This window comes from Hyperolius riggenbachi, chromosome 6 (genome assembly GCF_040937935.1).
Source record: "Hyperolius riggenbachi isolate aHypRig1 chromosome 6, aHypRig1.pri, whole genome shotgun sequence".
NCBI classification, from domain to species: domain Eukaryota; kingdom Metazoa; phylum Chordata; class Amphibia; order Anura; family Hyperoliidae; genus Hyperolius; species Hyperolius riggenbachi.
Genome location: NC_090651.1, coordinates 140,241,987 through 140,264,401, shown reverse-complemented (window position 1 = coordinate 140,264,401; position 22,415 = coordinate 140,241,987). Strand labels below are relative to the sequence as shown.

The following is a 22,415-nucleotide window of genomic DNA, read 5'->3' as shown; positions in this document are numbered from 1 at the left end:
TATTTATTGGACTCTAACCGCAGTCCCAATATTTTTAGCGGGCACCCACAGCACCCAAATTACCCCCTAGGCGCTACTATAGCCAGAATTAATATTGTGATCTATGCAGTGCCTATTTTAGCACAGTGCCCCTGGCACCCAGTTTATCTCCGTGGGGTATTATTGCTCAGAACCTTTTTTTTGGGGGGGGGGAGGGGGAGGGATTTTGAGATTGCAGATTTGCATGCATTAGACATCAGTGACCATTGCCACTAGCAAATGTTGGAAATTAATCAGGCCTAGTTATTCTGAAGGTAATAGAGTTGAAGGAAGATCCACAGCTAAGCAAGTAGGATTTTTATAAGAGAACATAATTACCAGTCTTCATAATAGACAATCATGATAGACATCTTTTAAGTCAAGCTACCTGTTCTGCATAATGGTATCAGACTAGATCCAAGTTATGTATTTTTTTATTATGGTAATACATTCTTCAGGATGCCACCAGTATCTGTTAGACGACTATATACACAAGGCAAGGCTGGCCAGGGCTACTACAATGTGATGCCATTAGGGTAAAAAAGTCGTAATTTTTCTACTTATGCAAGATGTCTACATCAAAATCACTCAACACTACTGCAATGGGATCTCTTGTTTGCTGTACTTTTTCTGGAAGGGTACACCAGTTTGTTCAGACAGACAGGATGCTGAAAATGAAAGTTGCATAGAAATTAGAAAGGTAAAGCCTATAGCCAAATGGAGGCAGGCTGCTTCGTCAGAGTGCAGATGTACCACAGATGCCGATAGTGTTAAAGAGCAAGATGCTTTCAAGTGTGCCCGGGGCGGTATGAGACGTGATGAGCTAAACATGTATGTACAGTACAAAACATATTACTAACCAGGTTGTTTTACTCGATTTATTTTGGTGCCTGAAAGAGTTTTAGGCATGAAAGTGACAACTTCTGTCTTGTCTGTAACTTGTCGGGACTATAGTAAACATCACTAATAAGCAAATTACAGCCATAAAAGTTTTCCTGGCAGATTACAACTTCTGAGTGTAGGGAGAGATAAAATACCTGAACTATTGACCTTTTTCTAACTCTGGAACACTTAATAGGCTGTCATTGATTAGAGACAGTAAAACATTCAAACTACTTTGTAAATGTTCAAATATAAAAGAAAACCCTGGGATACTTAAAAAAGTCATTTTTAGGAGTAAGAGGATAAATATAATTGTTTATCTCATCATTTTATTTTCACCTCGGGTTCACTTTAAGCCTAGTCATATGTCAGTTTGGGTGGCCGCCGAGGACGGTTACACTAGATTGTTTCTTTTATCCCAGCATGTGAATTTTTTTACGTGTAATGTGACAGCTTTTATAACACCGCTGGCACTTGCCTAATACCATGCCAAATGTTGCTGTTTTATAGTGTATTACTACTTCTTCCTCTGGAAACTGCCTAATGCATATATTAATGTACACAGAGACAAATCCACATGCTCTGTCTACACAAGTAGCTTTGCCTGTGCGTAAGCAATATAAACATTGTACTCATTTACCATTTCCATTAGCATCTGTGAAGCAGATCATCTCCCGGCTCGATGGGCAAATTCTTCCTACATCTGTTATCCTTCCAGTGATATACGCTGAGAACTAAATAGGTCTCTGTGAGAACCTTACACAAAGCTTTGAAGGCGATTAGAGGCTCAGCATCAAAGGACTATTGCCATCCCTCAAACAAAGGTGGATATTTATCAAATGTTATTGGAAAGGAAACAATTTCCTCTGTAATGTGTAAAAAGAACACATTTATGTCTTCTGCACAGAGATATGCAAATGAGAACATTCACTTTGCAATCTTATCAGCATTCCTTCATTTGTTCCTTACTGGTAATATGTGCTGCTTTCTATGTAAATAAGAATGCTGACATTCTACAACACTCCCTTCCAGATATTTTTTTTCTTTTCAATGTTAGATACCCTTCACTTTCCTGGACACCTGTTACTGTGGAAGTTGAGGGAGAAATCTTACACCCCTGGGCCCCTTCATACAAAAAGACATTTTCCTTCCTCTCTACTTTTTTGTTTTTAATGAGGAAAACTTTACAAAAAAAGTTATTTCCATTCATAATTGCAGAGGTGGTTTCTTGAGGCACTGAGTTTTTGACCTGACTAAGTGGGCATTTATTCTTTTAAAGTTTTTCTAGTTAATTTTTAATCTATAGGGCTTAACCCTCCTACCTTTGCACGATTTTGAAGGACCACTAAGACTCTTTTCATTGGTGCACCGCCTCCACTCTCAATGTTTTGCACCAAGCTTGCAGATGCAGCAGTGTGATTAACATTAGACATTTCCAGTGCAATAACAAAAAAAAACATTGCTAAAGTGCTTTTCTCCTTTAGGACCCAAAGCACATAGGCTTGTCTCAGATCAGTGTATAGTTGCAGTTTGTGATGCGTTACAGGGGAAAAGCTATGATATTATAAATGCCAAACTAAACAGGTGGTTGTACTTTATTGATTTAAACGTCTTTAGGGTTGAAGCTGTCTTGATCTGATGTGGCAAGGCATTCAAAATGATAGGGGCAGCATGACAGAAGGCTCTGGCTCCAAAGGTTTTGAGTTGGATAATGAGAGTGGACAATTTATTAGATCCTGTTGACCTGAGTTTGTGGAAGGAGCAAGTTCTTCAGGTTTACAGGACCTAGATCATGTAGAGATTTGAAAGTTAGTATGCCAATTTTGAAGAGGATTCTCCTTTTTAAGGATAGCCAGTGAAGTGAACAAAGGATTGGTGTTAGGTGGCAATGGTGGGGTTGGTTTAACAGCCTTGCAGCAGCATTTTGTACTAGCTGCAGGCGGTCATAGGCAAGTTCAGGGGGGGGGGGGGTGACAGCTTCCCAGAATCCCCCCTCATACCAGGGCCGGTGCAGTGTCTGGGGACAGGCACAAGTTGAGATGCCAGAATATTTGCAGGCATCCTGCAGCTCACAGCCCGCCGCCTTTCTTTCTCTGCTACAGTTGTCTTTGGATGGAGCAGCAGCGTGTGTACAGAGAATGGAGCAGATTTGGGGAACTTCACAGAGCCAGGTATGAGCACAGCCCTGTGCCCTGCTGTGTGAATGCTTGATTTTCTCCTTCATTACCAATGTCGGTCAGCTGTCCTAATTATTACCTGTGTCAAAACTGCTCCTGGTCAATCTCATTTTCAATCAGGAGCAGATCGGACATGTCATAAATAATCATCAGATCCTGTCAGTTGCATGGGAAATTGCATTGTGTGTACCCAGCATGATGTCCTACCCTATTATTATACTGTATTGTGCGTGGGCGTGGCTGAGGGAGACCTTTCAGGAATCTCCCCCTTGAAAATCCTGGGTTTGCCCCTGGCGGTGTAGGTCTTTAATGGGAAGGCCTGCATAGAGGGCATTGTAATAGTCCAGCCATGATCTGATGAAGGTGTGAACTAAAGTTGGAAGATCTTGTGAAGGAAGCAGGTGCTTCATTTTTGCAGTGTCTCTTAGGTGAAAAAAAGAATGTTTCACAATAGCTGAAATGTGATTCCTGAAGTTGAATTCCCCATTAATTAGTGCACGCAAGTTGCGCAAGATGTTACAAAACATAAATTATCGATCTGAGGTAGATATTGATCAGTTACTTCATCCACAACTTATTGAACACTGAATGTGTAACTTAAAATATTGAAAAAAGCCCCTGTATTAAGTAGCAGCACAGTAAGGTATTTACTGGCTTTTTATGTCGAGAGGATTTCCACTCTGTTGTTTTTTTTTTAGCTCGGACAACTCAGTGCATGTTCATTGTCGAAAAGAGATGGTCTATAGGACGTAAATAATTTTTTTGCACTTAATTCAAATATGTCCAGTTTCAAGTATACAATTTTCATGAAATTTACAAGCAAGCCAAAATGATTTTTTATCTCATTGACCTTCTCTGGTGTTTAACTGTCAACCCGTTACTGCTATATGGGTAAAAGTGGACATTCACTGCCACACCCCAACTCTAATTACTGTTCCTCTATCAAACATAATGTAATCCTACTTGGGTTAAATATAAATCTAGCATCACCACCAGTGATTAAAACTCCCCCTTCTTGCTCCATGTCTGTTACAACTTTTTATCCACAGACCTAGCATGATGCCTCCCACCCCTAGTGCTTAATACCTTACCACTTCCAAACCTAGCATTGATGTCTTAGCGCCTCATGCTTTTATACATGTATAAAAAAAAATAAAACTAAAAATTACTGATACATAAGAGAAAGAAAAAAGTAGGAAGAGTGAGGCCAGTTTCACACTAGAAACCAGCTTTTTAGGTGTGGTGCGCTCAGATGATCACATTGCACAGTAATGTTAAAAATAGTCTTCAGAGATTTCAAGGGCAAAGCACAGTAATCTCTATACTGGTTGCAAGCTAAGCCATAAGTGAGGCTGGCTAGTGCCCACTTCCTGTGTTGGAAATACAAAGTGCACGGAAGTGTATTGGCAAAATATGCTTCTGTGCATGCGTGCCGCAAATGGGAAACAGTTTAAAACATCTGCAGCGCCATAGACTTACATGGTCGCTGATAACACGCTGTTGTCGTTACATCAAATTGGGTACTTTGCGGCACATTGCACCGCAGGAAGTATTAAATGCCCTATAGGTTTTCATTGCTTTAGCGTTACCCTGAGGTAAAAAAGGGTAACACGACGCAATGAAAACATCCCAGTGTGAACGGGGCCTAAGAGTTAATAGTTAAAAAATAAATCACTCCTGCTTTTTAGATTAACATGACATTCTGCATGAGACGCTGTTACCAGTGGTCTTCTGGGAACGCTTTATTGCCTGCCGCAGGGGGAGCAATGAATCATCTTTTTGATGCGAGAAAATATTCCCCTCTCATTGAGCTAATAGTCGCTGTACCATCCCAACAACATATACAGCTCCCACAAGCACTATAGTAACTGTCATTTGATTTCCTGAAGAGATGCAGAAACATCATAGCAGCTGAAGGACCCCTCTCCGGTTTCAGACAGGCACAGCAGAGGACAGCTTCTGCTGTGCCTGTCTGAAACTGGAGAGGGGTCCTTCAGCTACGATGTCTGTATCTCTTCAGGAAAGCAGATGAGTTTTACTACCGTGCTCAGGAACTGAATATGGCGTTGGGATGGTCCAATCAGGGCAGCCATCAGGGGGGTACAAGAGGGACAGTAGTATGGGGCCTAGGAAGGGTCTGGGGCCCAAACAGTGGCAGTGCCACTCGGGCCTCTGCTGGCAATGATTCTACCGTGGCATAACAGGAGTTGTGTGGTCATCTCCCTCTTCCCTGCTGTGTGATTGTGGAACACGCATCAATGCAGGGGGAGGTTGTTATGGGCGACAGTCAAGCTACTTTGACTCTACCCCACATACCATGGCTCCACCCCCACACAATCTGCCTATCACTTCGTCTGCAGCTATAATCAACCTATCAGATTGTTATTTGGTGTGAGGGGGGCCCTGTAGATTTGCCAAATATGGGGCCCAGAAAATTCTGATGGCAGCCCTGGGTCCAATGACTATCAGCTCAAGGACAGGGGAATCTTTTATTGCATCAAAAGGATGATTAATTGTTCTCCCACTGCAAGCTTAACCATTAACCCTTACTCTTCCTACTACTTTCTTTCTATTTTGTATCAGTATTTTTTAGTTTTAGTTTTTTTTATACATTTCGCTATAATAGTCCTGGTTCAGAAACATTATCAGACATAACTGATTGCTTTTCCCAATTGCCGATTTTTCCCATGATTCTTATCTAGCCAGGAACAAATGAAAGTAGAGTAACTGCACCAACGTATGTTTATATGGATAAATGGAGTCCCTAGACAGAACTCATCCCTTCATCTACCTGATGTATCTGTGCCTTTTTAAACTTCAGCTCTCTCTTTTGCTTTCAGCCAGTACATATTACTGTGCTGCATGGAGGTAAAGAGTGAGTTAATTGCATAATTCTTTCTAATAATTCAATTACATTGACATGCTCTAAAACGTGTGCTGCACAGTGCTGAACAGGTGGCTGGATGCTCATTTTATGGAGCCTTTCATGCATGCACAATAGACCCTCAGAGCAGTGGGACAGCCAGAGAAACTGACAAAGATCCCTACAGGACAGGAGATGTGTGATTGAGCTGGCCCAGAGCCAGAGCAGCATGGATCTTGCCAGCGTGTTGTAACTATTCAGGAACTGGGCAGCCAGAGGGAGAAAAGGGAGAGCACTGCAGGAGAATACCTACTGATACACATGAGACTAGAATTATTATATTTGGTCCTGTGTCTATTGGAAGAAAAAGATCCCATAACATCTACAAAAGTAACTAAATCCTCAGTGTTGTCATATAATTTAAAGTTGAATCCAAAGTCTAGTGTTTTTAGTCAATGGGATGACAATTAGGTGATGGCAGAATCTAGTTTATTTAAAGAGTACCTGTAGTGAAAAAAAAGTGCCCCTTAAGGGATACGTACCTCGAGAGGGGAAAGCCTCTGGATCCTAACCTCAGCAGAGTGGATCCAGTGCTGGGACCCCCCAAAGATCCACTTGTGGGTCCTTGTTAGTGGTGTGCACATGCGGACTCAGGTGGCAATAGTCAAGCTCGATCAGGCCCGCTCTTCCGTGCAGGCAGACATCTCTGTAACAGAGGGACAGAGAGGGACGGGGAAGCCTCATTAGGATCCAGAGGCTTCCCACTCCCAACGTATCCGCTTTTTTAATTATTTTAAAGGGACTCCGAGCAGTGCAGAAACTATGGAAAGATGCATATCATTTTAAAGCTCTCTTTCTCCTCTTTCCAATGATATATAAACCACCACCCTACGCCTTTTAGTTTTCGCTATTTTCGCAATTGAAATTGCCGCGACCGCGATTTCAATCGTGAAAATAGAGAAAACTGAAAGGCGTAGGGCGACGATTTAGGTGTCGCCAGAAAGAGGAGAAAGAGAGCTTTGAAGTGATATCCATCTTTCAATAGTTACATTGTATTACACAGGGCGACTTCTTCCTAAAGTCAGCAGCTCCATTCTGCTGAATGGAGCTGCTGACACTGGGGAAAGTGTCGTCCTGTGTAATACAAGTAACTATGGAAAGATAGATATAATTTTAAAGCTCTCTTTCTCCTCTATCTGGCGACACCTAAATCGTCGCACTACGCCTTTTAGTTTTCTCCATTTTTGCGATTGAAATCGCGGCCGTGGCAAATTCAATCTCGAAAATAGCGAAAACTAAAAGGCGTTGGGCAGCGGTTTATATATCATTGGAAAGAGGAGAAAGAGAGCTTTAAAATGATATGCATCTTTCCATAGTTTCTGCACTGCTCGGAGTCCCTTTAACTTACAGGTTTTCTTTAAAGAACATTTATCCAACAAAGCATAATCACACATCCAGCATAATCACACATACAGCACTTTAGTGAATGCATATCATGGCTTAAAAAAGTTTGTGTTTCAGGACCTCCAAGAAGACTTGTTTATGTCCAAAAAGCTGGAACCATCTCTAAGGAGTTTTGTCTCCACCAGTCAACAATCAAACAGATTGTGTACAAAAGATGGAAATTCAGGACTGTTGGTAAATTACCCAGAGGTTGTAGACTAGCAGAGACAACTCTTACTGCAAGGCATGTTATGCCTTGAGGTTACAAAGTTAACCAGTTTAACTTCTAAGCAACTGGTCATTGACCAATGTTGATGGTCATAACGAGACCACCATCAGGAGAACACTGAACAGCAATTGTGTGTATGGCCAAATCTGAAGGGAAAACCACTTTGGTGGCAGGATTCTGGAGGGTCAAAATGGCAGTAGGACTGTCAGGCTAGCGGACAAGAGTGACAGTGAGACCAATGGACCTACACAAATGTATTTGACAAGATTTTTCACGTAGTTGTGATATGTTATTAATACTTGTACTATTGCTTTAAGATCGAATATTCTGTAGAAAATGCACTTACTGATAACTAAATAGAGTCAATTTCAGAAGACTAAGACTTTCTTATTGTAATTTCATGGTACATGTAGAGATGTGAATACTTCATTATTAAAAGACCACCGTCTATATACTAGTTATATAATTTCCTGCCTCTAAAAATCCTGTATTATTAGAAATTACAAAACCAAACCACATACGACTCACTGAGAATTTATATTTACTTATTACATATTTATAAAAATGTTTAGCATTCATTTAAATAGGAACTTCAGAGATGAGTTTAATATTGTAGACATTCTGTAATATTGAACAAACTAGGTTAGAAATATCCTCAGCATAATGGCCCAGGGTGCTTAATTTTCTCCTTATTGCTTTTTTACGCAACAGTGCTATCAAGTTGTTAATCAAACTGGACTTTTCTCTGACTACAACCCTGCCTCCTTGAGGCTCACAGAGCAATGACCACTTAGGGTCGGTGGCAGTGCACAGCATTTACCCCTGGGATCCACCGCATCTTGCATTGAAATACATTTTAGCGTTCATCTCAATGGGTTTATTTTACAGTTGATTGTCGGCATTCACGGCCTGGTTGATAGAGTTTCATGAGACGCTGCATGTTGGCTACATTTGCGTTTTCATGTTCCCCTAGGGCATACATGTTAAACTCTGGCCCGCTGGCAAAATCTGGCACTCAGAGCCATTAAATCTGGTCCTCAAGTGGCTTCCCCACTTCGCATTATGTTTGGCCCACTCTAGACCACCAGGGAAGCTATACTGGAGGTGAAGCTCTAGATCACCAGTGAAGCCATATGGGAGAGGTAGGGGTACAGTGACCAGATTTTTGTAGGCTCAACCTGGGACAGGGCGACGGGGAAAAAATTGGGGGGCTGCCGCGCCGACAACATTCTATGGGCGGAGCTGACGTAATGATGTAACAGCGAGGCATAAGAAAGCAGTGTTTACACCATGATGTGGTCAAACGAGGATTCGCATCATGGGTGTGCAGAAACTGCGTGATGCTATTTAATAGTATACCGTAACCCCAAAGCAGCAAACATAGCCAACTATGACCATTAAATAATAAATGCAGCAACAGTTACCCCAGACACCACAAAATAAACGCAATGGGCAACATGTCAGCACAAAATAAACGTATTGCGGGCAACATGTCAGCACAAAATAAACGCAATGGGGGCAAACATGTCAGCACAAAATAAACGCATTGTGGGCAACATGTCAGCACAAAATAAACGCATTGCGGGCAACATGTCAGCACAAAATAAATGCAATGGGGGCAAACATGTCAGCACAAAATAAACGCAATGGGGGCAAACATGTCAGCACAAAATAAACACATTGTGGGCAACATGTCAGCACAAAATAAACGCATTGCGGGCAACATGTCAGCACAAAATAAACGCATTGCGGGCAACATGTTGGCACAAAATAAACACATTGCGGGCAACATGTCAGCACAAAATAATTGCATTGTGGGCAACATGTCAGCACAAAATAAACGCATTGCGGGCAACATTTCAGCGCAAAATAAACGCATTGTGGGCAACATGTCAGCACAAAATAAACGCATTGCGGGCAACATTTCAGCACAAAATAAATGCAATGGGGGCAAACATGTCGGCACAAAATGAACGCATTGCGGGCAACATGTCATTACAAAATAAGTGCATTGCGGGCAACATGTCAGCACAAAATAAACGCAATGGGGGCAAATATGTCAGTACAGAATAAACGCATTGCGGGCAACATGTCAGCACAAAATAAATGCAATGGGGGCAAACATGTCAGCACAAAATGAACGCATTGTGGGCAACATTTAATTCAGCACAAAATAAACGCATTGCGGGCAACATAGCAAAAAATAAACGCAATGGGGGCAAACATGTCAGCACAAATTAAACATAAAAATATTTGGGCACATTTCACCTAGAAAAAAAAGCATTTACTCAGATGCCAGAAGTCCCCTCACGCAGCCGGCCTCTGGTGTGTGTGCAGCTCCACCGGCCGATCCTCCTTCAGTCTCCCGCGCTGACAGGCTGAGCAGGGCTACGGGCATCCGGAGGCGGAGCCCTGTACTGGAGACACTAATAGTCTCCAGTACAAGGCTCCGCCTCCAGACGCCATCTTGCCGTAGCCCTGCTCTGCCTGTGCCTGCCGGAGGACAATGCAGGCTGCTGGAGCGGGGCTGCGGGGAATAACCTAGCGCAGTACGGTGGCTAGAGTCCCGAGGCCGGGACGTCCCGCTGCTAAAAGCGGGACGTTTCCTGGGACCTCATGCACCTGGGACAGCGCCCCCTGAAGGCGGGACGTGTCCCGGGTAAAGCGGGACGTATGGTCACCGTAGGTAAGGGGGACACACTAAACACTAGAGAACGGTATAGGGAAGTGCCTCTAGACACCAGGGAACTGTATGGGGGTTGAAGGGGGGCCATTAGACGCCAGGAAACTTTATAGGGGAGGAATGTGGCCAGTAGACATTAAGGTTGGCCCGCGACTAGGTCTCATAGTACAATTTTGGCCCACTTTGCATTTGAATTTGACACCCTTGCCCTAGCGACTTAAAACGCGATGACAAAACGCTAGCAATTGTTACTAAACTGCTTTTAGTAGCAGAAAAAAGTTTTTAGCGTCGGCTGCCGACAGCCGTCCGTCTGAACCATCCCTAAGTAATAATAATTTAGTGGCTAATTTAGTGGCTAGATTAGCATCAGACCTATTTGAGGGACCGTTAAGGAAATAAAAGGGACAGGTTTATATATGGTATAAAAAGCTCAGTTACAATAGTTGTTATTTCCTTGGGAAACAGTGCGTTAACACTTAGGTATAACTGTTAGGTAGTACTGTGTTAATTTTGTTTTCAAAATTACACATTAAAAACTGTAATCTAGTGGGTTTTAATTATGCGCTTACGATAGTTTAAGGAGTATTTTGTAGGGAATAAAATCATGCGTGCTGCATATATTTCATTTTTTAAACATCATAAATTGCTGAATAAATGGGTTAATTTTCTTGCTTGTACTGGTTTTTGAAACTTAATTGGATTATAATTTGCAAAACATTATATTGTTTCTATTTCTTCTTTATTGTGCTGTAAATATGCCTATGAAAACAAACAGATCATTTGGTACTTTTCTGGAGTTTACTAACAAAAAGACACATTTCTCATATGAAAAATCTCAAGTTATTAAATTAAACCTGTAAAGTTAGATACTTAGCTACGTAGAGGGAAGCCCCTAGATCAGACTTTCTCAATTAGGGTTCCCTGGAACCCCAGGGTTCCTTGAGTACTCTGCAGGGGTTCCTTGGCATTTTCCCCCATCGTGGTGGAAGTATATAGAGCACACTATAATAGGTGGTACTGTAACAAGAAACACTAATTTGGGGGTTAGGAGACAGTATACTGAGTGGCAGTGTAATAGGGGGTAGTGAAATAAACAGCCACACATACTTTTAAAGACCATGCCTCCTGCAAAATAAATGCATGGGTTCCTTGAGATCAAAACATTGTTTTCAGGGGTTCCTTGGGATCAAAAAGTTATTTGCAGGGTTCCTCCAGGGTAGAAAGGTTGAGAAAGGCTGCCCTAGATAGTCCCGAGGCTTCCCGATCCCTCCACAAGGCCATGGTTGCTGTACAGGGTCCCCCTGAACATATCCAGCAAGAGCTTGTCTGATGTTTTTGTGGCCACACTGCACTTCATGTATGAGCGTGATTGTACTATGAATGCACAAGTATGACCACGCCTGCACATTGGCACAAAGTCGCTCATCCACAACCAGCTTTGTGCCACTGCTGTGGTGCGACCATAGTTGTGCATGTGCTGTATGGTCACAATCGTACGCGGAGGGGAATATGACCATGAACAAGAAGAAGGTACCAGCCAGTGGGGTTGAGAGGGACATAAGAAGCCTCTGGTTAATCATCCATCTCAGAAGAGAACATATGAATAACTTTTATAGGGTCAGCTGGATCGCGTACTGATAAAGCTGGTGTCTTTGATGTGGATTTGAGCCCTTTGACAAGGGTTTGAATTTCGGCTCAAGCCAGTATGTAAAACACTAAGGATTCTTTAGGAAAGGCTCCCTAATAATCCTGGTTGCCCGTGGAATGGGCCTTAAGTCGTTGCAGCTCTGGTGCTTTGGGTCTGCCAGAAGAAAAAAGCATGATATACATGCTCTGTACATCATTTTGTCTTTATTTACAGAAGACAAACCAAACCAATTCACTTTTTCTCCTAAGTTTTCTCCAAAGTGATATGTTTACATGATAAATGTCTTTTAAGCCCCCAGCAAGTAAGAAAATACTCTGAATAATTTTGACAGTACTTTTTCAACTTCTTTACGGTACTTATTCAATTTCAGAGTGCAAACGTGATTGTAAATAGAAGATAAAACATGTTCTCCTAGGTGAAAACTGAAAATAGTGAATTGCATCAGGCCAACTTACTGTAGATTTCAGTTTTACTTTGAAACCAGAAGTCTCCTCTTTACTAGAGTAAGAAGCCCAAACTCTGTGGGTATGTATCTGGTCCTGATGTCTACAATGAGGTTGCTGCTGGCTTAACCCATTAGCAGTTTCAAACTAAATATTTTGTTTGAAACTGCCATGCTCTTTAAACCTCTGGTGCAGCCAAATGAGCAGGCAGCAGGGAGCAGTTATAGTTACTTGTTCCGGACAGCTTCTTCTCTTCCTCCACTTGTGGCTCTAAACTTCCAACATGCCTTCTGGGTCCCAATCACATGATATGACATGTGATCAGGATCCAGGAGACAGTGCCACCTAGTGGTGGAGGAGGAGTGATGAAGAGATGAAAGGGACTCTTCCATCACCCCTCTTTCACCACTGGGTGGAGCTGTAACACTGACAAGGTCTCTTGGATCCTGATCACATGTGATCGAAACCAAGAGGACATGTCGGAGTTACATCACCACCGTGGTGGAGGAAGAAGAAGCTGATCCAGCCATCCGAACAGGTAACTTTAAAAGCTCCCTGCTGCCCACTCTGCATACCCTGCCTAGCCTGCTAGACTAGGGAAGACACACTTCCCCAGCGACAGGAAAAATGTGGCTCTGCAGCCACATACAGTTTTACTTTATTTCACTGCTAAAAGACTGAAGAAAAGCCAAGGGGGGAAAAAAAGCTGCAGGCTTGATGAGCACTCAAGGGGCACTAAATGAAAGTCATAATAGAGGGCTAACAACCTCAAAAAACTGCTAGAAAAAACTGTAGGAGGAGCCCTAAAGATGCTTAGAATCGAATTAACGATTATAAGATTAGGAGTAGTTTGATATTACCCCCATCAAAGAACAAACCGCATGAGGTAGATACAATATTTATTGATGCACATAAGACACTGCGCTTCACGGGTGCTGGTCCACTGCCTCAGGTCAATACAAAGGGCCTATATTAAAAACATAAATATATGTTCTAATAGCCCACAACAATATAACTTAGGTTGCATTGTGCTTAAAAGATAGCTAAAACAGTAACAATAATATTCTCATAAAAGGAAATAAAAAGAAATAAAACATATAAATATCCATAATACACAATACGGGAGATTTCCCTGAAAGTCTACAGTCGATAGGAACACAATTATGTTGTTTTGGAACAGTAATCAATAGTCCATAAAATACAAAATTAAATGGTGGGGGTATGTACCATACCCCCACCATGGCTGGAAAGTGTAATGGTTAAGGGCTCTGCCTCTGACACTGGAGACCTGGGTTCGAATCTCGGCTCTGTCTGTTCAGTAAGCCAGCACCTATTCAGTAGGAGACCTTAGGCAAGTCTCCCTAACACTGCTACTGCCTATAGAACGCGTCCTAGTGGCTGCAGCTCTGGCGCTTTGAGTCCGCCAGGAGAAAAGCGCGATATAAATGTTCTGTGTTTGTTTGTGTTTGTTTGTACAGCCACATACATAATGAGCAATCTATTACAAAAATGAACAACCTTTTAAGAAACGTATAAAGTACAAAAAGAAAAGGAGGATGCAGGTAGGTAGACACCAAGTAGTCCACCAGTATATTCAGGGACACAGGGATTTAGTAAAGACCACATGTCACCAGATTTTGTAACCATAAATATACATATACATTTTTTTTTGCATAAAGCCTGACTGTGAAACAGTATGTACCACGGTCAGACTTTATGCATAAAAAATGGCACAATAAAGAAATTCTAATCTGGTACAAAAGGAGGAACACTATTGTAATTATATCATAACATTATATTATAACATTTAACTTTCATTGTGAGTCCTAAGAGGTCTAGAGGGAGTTAACCCAAGCTAGTGTACACACAACTGCAGTGCTCATGGTAATGAGGCTTTTATTAAGATGCTACCCCACTATGTCTAGAGTATTCAGACCAGATCAGTAAATTGCTCATTAAGGTCCAGGCTGCAGACACATTATCCAAGGCGCATCTCTCAGACAATAAACACAAATGGGCCATCACCACTAATGCACGGCACAAGTGTGGATCTGTACAGCCATTACTACCAACACAGTAAGGAATCTGAGGTTGCACAGGAAAGTAGGTGTCAGTCTGTGCTTCCTGGAGCAGAGAATGTTGTTTTCAGTACAGTACATCTATTCAGCTAAAACATTTTTATCTTTGCAAGGATCATTCTTCCTTGACTTCTGAAGCTTCCATCTATTTTCACAGTGTAGCTGTGTATGAACAGAGGGATACTGAATTCTTACAAGTACAAGGGTGATCTTCAATGGAAAGAAAATGTATCATAGTAAGCACGTGTGCGGGCGCTCATGTGCGCATGTTTTGTATCGTGTGTGTGTGTGTGTGTGTGTGTTTTCTCACCTAGTACTAAAAGCTTTTTCTGTTAAGCGTAGACATGCATATTTCATATGAACCATTTGTAGTCAGCAGATGGCACATGCCCAGCAAGAGCTAGAGGAATACGAAGCTCACTTAAAATGTACCTGACATGACTACGATGTGATGAAATAAATGTTTAAATATAGTACTAATCCAACTTAGTAATTGCCTGCATTCTCCTTTTCTTTTCTTTCTTTTTTGAATTCTTTAAGGGTTAATAATTGTGCTCTCTCTGTAGTCCTAAAGTGCAAGTGCTTTAGTCACTGTTTTTGGCCGCTATTTGTGATACAATTTTCTGGCGTTCGCAAGCGCTGTATTTTGGATAAGTTATAGCTACATGTCGGGTCCATACATCAGCTTCCATGGAGTTGTCCCGCCCCTTGCACATAATGTCATCGCTTCTGTGCTTGGGGGTGGGGCTACAAGCTGGCACATGAACCAGGCATGTAGGTAAAAACTTGATTCAAAACACCACAAGTACACACAAAATTGCTACAAAATCACTTTTGAACAGTGATTCATCCACAGTAGATATGTCTCAGATCAATACATAGCTGCAGGGTGGAATGCATTACATAGTAAAAGTTATGTGTTCATAAATGCTATGCTAAACAGATGGCTTTTCAGTTTGGACTTAAGTGTCTCCAGTATTAGATCTGCAGTAGACAGTGGGATGTGGGGATGGGTGGAAAAACAAGGGGTGGGGGGAGAGCGCACTCAGGTTGTCATTCAATAAAAATGGCCAGCCGGCCATGGAATATTCTCACCTGGATCTGTGGCTGACTGTCCCATACGTGGTGGCCAGCAGAAAGGCTTTGTCCCACTTGCACCAGGGACCAAGTCTTGGCAGAAGTCCTCCTCCACAAGGCGTGCAGACGATAGCCTCCTTCAGAGCTGTAGTAGCAGGCCGCTGCTCTGGTATATTTTCCACCTAGCCTGAGTGCTGTGATGCCGCTATAGGCGGCTGCACTGTCAGGCGTTTCAGAAGGCTCAACCCTCTTTCATAATGCTAAAACTAGGTCACTGCTCCCACAACACCCACATCTTACTAATCAGAATCCCAAGAAGAAACATCGGAAATACAAGTACAACAAAAGAGGGGGTGCAGGAGGAGGGCAGGTCGAAAACATAAGAAATTAGGATCCCGGGGCACCTACTCCAATGTCGTTAAACTTTCTAGTATCCAGCTATCCGACACCCAGCTTTCTCTTCTTTCGAGGGGTCTTTCTTTCTCACCGTCTTGTCATTTTGATGTCTTTTGCACTATGCTAGACATCAACAAATTTGTCAGGAACCTGATGGTGAGAAAGCATTTCTTGGAACTTGGTGATTTAGAGGGTGGTATGGGGGCAGCTGCGGGGCCCCTTGTCTGTGCTGCCCCGGCGCCTGGGGGGGTCCCTCCCTTCTAGGGGGCCTCAACCGCCCTCACCCTGGAACAAGTGTCCAGGGTAGAGGGCGGCCCAGTCACCGGGGCGGCTTTGGGCCCCGTATCCATCTCCAAACCATTCTTTTACCCTGTACAGGCTAGAACGACAGCAGTTGACACCTTTCAGGACTTGGTGGAAAGTGAATTGGTTCAGCTACAAAGAATTTCTAGAGCAAGCTCAGATCTCAGTAGACAGGAGCGAGATGCGCTCCAGTCCCTCCAAAGTGATGATTCAATTGTAATTCGTAATGCGGACAAAGGAGGGGCTGTGGTCGTCTTGGACTCGGCTATGTACAAGGCTGAAGCTTTACGACAACTAGGAGATGTGCACACTTACCAGGTCCTGGCGGGTGATCCTACCCATCGGTTCCAGGCAGAACTTAAAAAATTATTAAACCTGGGTTATTCCCTGGGGGTGTTTACAGAGAAGGAGAGAGACTATCTCATGGTGGATAAACCAGTGATCCCCATTTTCCACCACCTCCCAAAGGTACACAAACCGGACGTTCCCCCCAGGGGCCGACCTATTGTTGCAGGCATTGGCTCCTTGGGGGAGCGTCTGGGTCAATGGGTAGATGGTTGTCTCCAACCTCTGGTCCAACGGTTACCCGGCTATTTACGTGATACAACACACTTACTTAATAGCTTGGAGCCTTTGGAGTGGTCTAGCCAATATACATGGGTTACGATGGACGTGGCTGCGCTCTACTCTTCTATCCCCCATGATCTCGCCCTCAAAACACTGGACTTTCATATCCAGAAGTATGGCTCATTTTCTATTGTTACTAGGGACCTCCTCATGTTGGCGGTGGATCATCTATTGACCCATAATTATTTTATGTTTGATGGGGTTTTCTACCTCCAGAGGTGCGGAGCTTCAATGGGAGCCAAGTTCTCCCCATCCCTGGCGAATTTGTTCATGGGGTGGTGGGAGGAGCTCCGCATCTTTGGGGGGGAAAACCCCTTTTTTGATCATATTTTTTGGTATGGAAGGTATATAGATGATCTGCTGCTGATATGGGGCGGTCCCTCAGATGTTCTGCCTGATTTCTTGACATACTGTAATCATAACAGTTTCAATTTATCTTTTACTATGTGTTACAGTCCTACTGAGATTGATTATTTGGACCTGACTTTGTGTGGTTCTGAGGTCTCAGGCAGAATCATCACTAAGTCTAAAACTTTTAGGAAAGCCTGTGCTGGGAATTCCCTTCTGTTGGCTTCCAGTTGCCATCCAAGCCATACATTGAGGGCGATCCCTTATGAGGAGATGGTTAGAGCTGCTCGCAATTGCTTCGACTTTAGCGCCTTGGGACGGGAGTTGGATTTAGTGGGGGAGAGACTTCGGGAGCGGGGGTACAAAAGCTCATTAATTGAAAAGGCGAGACAGCAGGTGCTAAAGAAGAATCGTCAGGATCTTCTGGGTTCCGAGGGCGGGACTAGCGGACAAGAAATTTGGCCTTTACAACTCCTTATAGTTTGGAGTATAATAAGGTTATTAACATTATAAAAAAATATTTGCCAGTCCTGCATTCGGATCCCAAACTACGTAGGATCCTGGGGGAGGGTTGTACTTTCTCCGCACGCTGTGCTCCCACTTTGGGGACCCACCTCTCTCCGAGTCTTTTTTCCAGTTCTCCCAGATCTGTTCCAACGTGGTTGGCCTACAAAGGTTCTTTTAGGTGCGGGTACAGCACCTGCAGGTACTGTTGCGTCCACAATCAGACACATGAGATTTTCTCTATCTCCAAGGGGGAAAGATTTGAGATGAAGCAATATATAAATTGTAACACTAGTAATGTAGTTTACCTTATCACTTGTGTCGCTTGTGGACTGCAGTATGTGGGGTGCACTACCCGCCCCCTGAGGCAACGCATCTCGGAACATTTTAATGGCCCAGCTAGGTGTATTAGAAATGAGACATACATTTCTCAAGTCTCGTGTGTCCAAGCATTTCCTGAAAGAACATCGGGGCGATATGGGTAGTTTCACTTTTCAGGGTATAGATAGGGTAACACGCCCACCCAGAGGAGGTGACCTATACAGATCCCTTCTGAAACGGGAGGCTTTATGGATATGGAGACTAGGCACACGTATACCAACAGGCCTAAACTCCAGAATGGATGTAAGTCTCACTTATGACATAAGAGCTTAATTCTTGTGCCCTTTCCATGCTTTTTCTATGTTCTTTGACTTTACCTGCCCTTCCTCTTTCTCTCTTTTCCTCAAGCTGTATATTTATCTAGATGCCTAACCATGTCATCATTGGTTTTTTAACAAGATATTTTCTATACATTTCATGTTTACATATTGGCTATGCCATTTTATATGTATATTGTGTGTGTCACTTTAAGAGCTAAGGCCATGCCCATTGGGGGCTGGCACTTGACTATTTAAACTTGTGATGAATATGTGTATGCTGGCTATGATTAAGGAGCCTTTGAGCTCCGATACGCGTCAGCCTTTTTGTATCTACTGATGTGCTAATAAAATTGAAGGAATTTTTTATACCCATCCATGGTGCAGCGGGATATTTTGTTTGCCTGTACGTTTTGAGACTCATGATCCCTGCTCCCTTGGATTACATATCGGTGGTTGTAGCGTTCCTTCTCTCTACACTGTAGGTGAAAATATACCAGAACAGCGGCCTGCTACTACAGCTCTGAAGGAGGCTATTGTCTGCACGCCTTGTGGAGGAGGACTTCTGCCAAGACTTGGTCCCCGGTGCAAGTGGGACAAAGCCTTTCTGCTGGCCACTCCGTATGGGACAGTCAGCCACAGATCCACGTGAGAATATTCCACGGCCGGCTGGCCATTTTTATTGAATGACAACCTGAGTGTGCTCTCCCCCCACCCCTTGTTTTTCCACCCATCCCCCACATCCCACTGTCTACTGCAGATTATATACCACCTAGAGTGGCACCCAAGAGAGCAGCACCATCTGATGACAACTACACAGACTTGCACAGTATTGTCAAGATCGCTTCCTCTGTCCAACACAGGGGTTTAGGCTCCTTTCCTCTTCACAGTATTGAATCTGTCTTTATTGGGTGTAGCAAGGAGTTTCAAAGGGTTGGAGCAGCATGGCAAAAGGCTCTGTCTCCAAAGGCTTTGGGGTTGAGGGGATTTAAAGTTATTAGATCCTGATGATCTGAGGTTATATGAAGTTTGATGCAGTTGCAACAAAACTTTTCCAGTATCCAGGGCCTAAATTGTGTACAGATTTGAATGTTAGTTGGCCATATTTCAAGAAGATGCTCCCTTTGGGTAGCCAGTGGAGTGAACAAAGGATTGGTGTTATGTGGCAATGGCAGGATTGGCTTGGTAAAAGCCTTTCAGCAGCATTCTGTACTTACTGCAGATAGTGTAGGAATTTAATTAGAAGGCCTGTATAGTCCTGAATGTCTTAAACAAGTGCTTCTAATATCTATATATGCTATAGAATGAAGTACAGACTAAAGAGCAAGCTCATGGTGAATCAGAACTCATTGGAGTGTGTGAGGGGCTACATATTTTATATTTTAGCAGTGATGCACTGGGAGACATCTCGGAGCTCACTCCAACCTGAATTATGGCAAATACTTTCTGTTTTAAGAAAGCAAACTTGTTTTCCATAGCATTTTAGTAAGGTGGCTTTTTGGACCATTGTAGCCCCTTACACACTCCAATGAGTTCTGGGTCACCATGAGCTTGCTGGTTAGTCTGTACCTCTGGGTGTTTGAAGTCCTGCTCCATAAAGCCACATTAATCCATGCCATGCACTGATGAGTATCAATCAATCCGAAACAGTCTGTATGCATGTTAGATTATTGTGGCTCTGTACAATTACCAAGTTGACACATCATTGCATTCCAGCGGATCTGGAGGTGTGTTTACCTTCTAGGAACGACAGTGGTTGATTTTCATATTTCAGCAGAGATGCACTGGGAGACATCTCGGAGCTCACTCCAACCTGAATTATCACAAATACTTTCTGTTTTAACCATTTATGCCACCTGGACGTGATCCTCACACCCAGGCGACTGCTCTGCTTCTGATGCGTGCTTCGGCACACTCTCGTGCACGCGCCTGCATGCCCCCATGCCGCCCCAGGTAACTCGGAGATCAATGAATGGGAACATTGATCTAAGTCCCCAGCAGGAAAACCGACGGCCTCTTATCAGAGGCCGCGATCTTTCTGAAAAAAAGTTTCCCATCCTCTTCTTGCTTCCTGGAAGCGAGAAGAACCAAAAAAAATAAACAATCTCAATGTGGCCATCTTGTGGCCAAATAGTAAAACTACATCTACATACATTTGTCGATACAATAAACACACGTTATTACATTTAAAATTAACTGTTTATTTCCCACACCGAAAATTAGCCAAATAAAATTGTTCATGGAAAAAAAAAATTACAATAAAAAAAAAAATAGTTACCTAAGGGTCTGAACTTTTTAAATATACATGTGAAAAGGGTATATTACAAACATTTTTTTAAATTATAAAAGTTTGTAAATTGTGATGGATACAAAACCTAAAAAATGCACCTTTATTTCCAAATAAAATATTGGCGCCATACATTGTGATAAGGACAAAATTTAAATGGTGTAATAACCAAGACAAATGGGCAAATAAAAGGCATAGGTTTTAATTATGGCAGCATGTATTATTTTAAAGCTATAATGGCTGAAAACTGAGAAATAATGAATTTTTCCATTTTTTTCTTAACATTCCTGTTAAAATTCATTTAGAAAAAAATAATACTTAGCAAAATGTACCACCCAAAGAAAGCCTAATTGGTGGCAGAAAAAACAAGATATAGATCAATTCATTGTGATAATTAGTGATAAAGTTATTAGTGAATCAATGGGAGGTGAAAATCGCACTGTTGCATAAGGTAAAAAATCCCTGCAGGCTGAAATGGTTAAGAAAGCAAACTTTTGTTTTCTATAGAGTAAAGAGAAGAACTTGACCACCAGCATTGATTTTTTTTAAGGAAAGACAAACATAATCGGACAAGATTTTGCAGTTTCTTAGATTTTAAAAAGTTTGTTGATTGAAAGGCACAGATACACATAGAACTGTCACCTGATCTGGACATTCCTGGATCCGACGACTACTGTCATGTGTACGCGTGCCTTAAGGGTGTAGTACCTTATTTTAATCCAGAGATGTCACTGCTATCGTTTCTGTTGTCAATCATATTGGCAGCTGTCTTTTCTCATAAAGCAATGGACACAGTGACAGCCACAAGGGATAGAACTATAAATATGCCACTACTCACTATAACCAACATAGATTTTTATGGAACTGATTCTGTAATTTATTTATTTTTTCTTTTTAAGTGTTTTGGCATATAGGCCATTTGGCTGTAGGTTGTAACAGCAAATCTCTTGGTAGCGGTTTCTGTAATAAAAAAAAAAAAGTATAGTTATGCCTGGGACAGAAACACTGTACACCATTAGCAAATTGCATTACCCAGTGTATAAACCTCGGGCTTTGAATATGCACGCTATGCACTGTATTTGAATTTGAATGTGCTGTGTGTCAGCTAGAGCAAGGTCTTTGATTCCTAGAGGGCAAATTCTGTTGCTAGTTTATCGATTGAATCTGAATCTTCATTTTGGGACCTAAAGCCGCTAATCCCCATCCTCATGGGGAGATTAGAATCTTTCTATTCCTCACTGCTCTGTGGGTGACAGATTTCCATTTTCCAGATTTAGTTTATTGGAGTCACTTGTTTGAAGTCAAATTCTTACTGTTCTCAAGGACAAAATGAATGAGATTCCAAGGGTTTGACTACTTATCCCAAGTCAAGAAATGTTTTCTAACTATATTAAGTTAATTTCAGTCAGATCTTGACAGCATATATGAGCAACATGGCTGATTCTGCTTTTTCTTCTCCCTTGTAAGGAATAAAAACGTTAATCTTCAAACAATTGTAGATTCATAGAGCACCTATAGCAACAGGAAATGCTTCAGGAAACATAGGTGACATAAAGCTGTGTGCATTTGGTATACTGTATATACGCGTGTATAAGCCTAATTTTTCAGCACAAAAAATATGCTTAAAAGTTGCCCCCTTGGCTTATATGCGAGTCAGTGGAGCAGGACAGATAGTGGAGCAGGTTTTGTTACTAGCATTGGAGCGTAAGAATCATGCACTTGCTCTTTCCATCTGGCTCCCTGCTGTTTCCGTGCCCCATATCCCCTGCAA

At 42.4% G+C, this 22,415-nt stretch overlaps 1 protein-coding gene across 10 annotated transcripts in view; it reads left to right on the top strand.

Moving 5' to 3' along the window:
* The window catches only part of OLFM3 (olfactomedin 3), a 407,311-nt gene that overhangs the window by 174,718 nt on the left and 210,178 nt on the right, over positions 1-22,415 (top strand). The window contains exon 1 of one of the 10 annotated variants that reach the window (XM_068240016.1): positions 18,961-19,005. The exons of the other annotated variants lie outside the window; for them this stretch is intronic. The gene's annotated coding sequence lies outside the window, so the exon portion shown is untranslated. Of the gene's footprint in view, positions 1-18,960; positions 19,006-22,415 lie in introns of those variants that run through there. 10 annotated transcript variants of the gene reach the window in all.